The sequence below is a fragment of the Nematolebias whitei genome, chromosome 6 (genome assembly GCF_014905685.2).
Source record: "Nematolebias whitei isolate Nwh7 chromosome 6, NemWhi1, whole genome shotgun sequence".
Classification (NCBI taxonomy): domain Eukaryota; kingdom Metazoa; phylum Chordata; class Actinopteri; order Cyprinodontiformes; family Rivulidae; genus Nematolebias; species Nematolebias whitei.
The window spans coordinates 7,515,767-7,517,918 of record NC_056503.1 but is presented as its reverse complement, the minus strand read 5'-3'; positions in this window follow the sequence as shown (position 1 = coordinate 7,517,918).

Genomic DNA, 2,152 nt, shown 5'->3' with positions numbered 1-2,152 from the left:
AACAGAATCTTCTGCGGCAAGAGCAGGAACAGGAACAGAATCTTCTGTGGCAGGAACGGAAACAGGAACAGAGTCATCTGCGGCAGGAACGGAAACAGGAACGGAGTCTTCTGCGGCGGCGGCAGGAACGGAGTCTTCTGCGGTGGCGGCAGGAACGGAGTCTTCTGCGGCGGCAGGAACAGGTGCCGAGTCTTCTGAGGCGGCAGGAACAGGTGCGTAGTTTGTCTGGAACCCCTCGGAACAGGAGAAGTGAGGAGCGTCCGCCGAGACCCCCTCGGAACAGGAGAGATGAGGAGCTTCTGCCGGGACCCCCACGGAACAGGAGAGATGAAGAGCGTCTGCCGGGACCCCCTCGGAACAGGAGAGGTGAGGAACATCTGCCGGGACCCCCTCGGAACAGGAGAGATGAGGAGCGTCTGCTGGGACCCCCTCGGAACAGGAGAGATGAGGAATGTCTGCCGGAACCCCCCTCGGAACAGGAGAGGTGAGGAGCGTCTGCCGGGACCCCCTTGGAACAGGAGAGGTGAGGAGCGTCTGCCGGGACCCCCTCGGAACAGGAGAGGTGAGGAGCGTCTGCCAGGACCCACTCAGAACAGGAGAGGTGAGGAGCATCTGCCAGGACCCCCTCGGAACAGGAGAGGTGAGGAGCGTTTGCTGGGACCCCCTCAGAACAGGAAAAGTGAGGAGCTGACTTGGGTTCAGAGATGGCAGTGACTAAAGGGGCCTTTAACGTCCTTATCTGTGTTAGCAATTAACTGTACTCAGGGAGCTGAGCAAGACCAGGCACAGACAATAAAAAATCCTCCATCAAGAAAAATATGATGTCGGCGGAAGCCGGGTTATCCCCAGCTGCAGGGAACAAACCCAGCAAAGTCCGGTTTATTTGTGTAAATTCCTGCGGTGAAAATGAGGATATGACTGGAATGTCTCTATGTGGAGGTGTGGTGATGGGTGCCGCCCCCACCGGAAACCTAGGAGGAGGGGCGGCGGAACACGCCCCACAGAGTCACTGGGAGTACGCTCGGGAGGTAAGGTCAGGCTGGGTCGGGCAGCTGCGGCGCGGTGTGGCGGTGAGAGGCCGGATTCCGCCCTTACCAGGAACCTGGAAGGTGAGGCGACGGAATCCGCCCCTGTGGCGTCAAGTGGACCGGACTTGCCGAACCAAACAGGAGTGGACCGGAGCTCCCGCGGGACGTTGGATCTCGCCCCCACCGGAAACCTGGGAGGTGAGGCGGCGGATCCCGTTCCCACAAAAACACCGGAACCAGCTCTAAAATTCTGCTCAGCCGACGAGACCGGGCCGGTCGCCGCGGACTGCCTCCGGAACCGCTTTCTGCCACTAGGGCGGCAGTGGGACGGCAGAAGGACAGGGACAGAGTGGAGCTCGTCCATCTTAGCTCACGGAGGGAAAAAGAAAAAAGGTGAGTTTGCTGAGAGGGACCCTTCCCGCTGGGTTCTGGTATGGTCGCGTTGTAATGTCAGGGCTTTTCGGGGCAGGGGCGAACCCAGTAGTGCAGACAGGGACACAACTCGGCAGAAATACAAAATTAGATATTTAATGATAATAAAAATATAAAATAACAGGCTGACGGGGCAGTAAAACTTACATAAATAGGATGAACGGGAAACTCAGAAGACCTCAGGGAAACTCGGAAGACTCAGAAGAACATAGAGACCCAACAAAGACGTCGCAACAAGGAACAAGTCTGAACAGACGGCTTATATACAGGGACAAGATGAGACGTGATTACAAACAGCTGTGACGAGACAAGGGTGGCACCAGTTGAACTAAAGAGAAAACACTAGGGAACACAGACACAAACCGGGCCACCAAATGGTACCATTCTTACACCTGTGGCAGATATTGCTATTCAGAGTTGAGCAGTAAGTATGCTTTACAGGCTGAATCATCCTACAATTTAGTACAATTTATTAAATAGTATAAGTTGGTATTTTCTCCACATGTTGTAATATTTACACAGTGTAAAATAATACATTTTTACATGGTGTTATGTATAAATTACACAATGATCACTGCAAGTAGTGGCAGCTAGCAGAGATAAACACAAATTACACGTTGAAAAAATATTTGTGTTTTCATCAACTAGTTCATGTCATAATTATTCAACCAGATAAGAAGTCTTGAAATCAT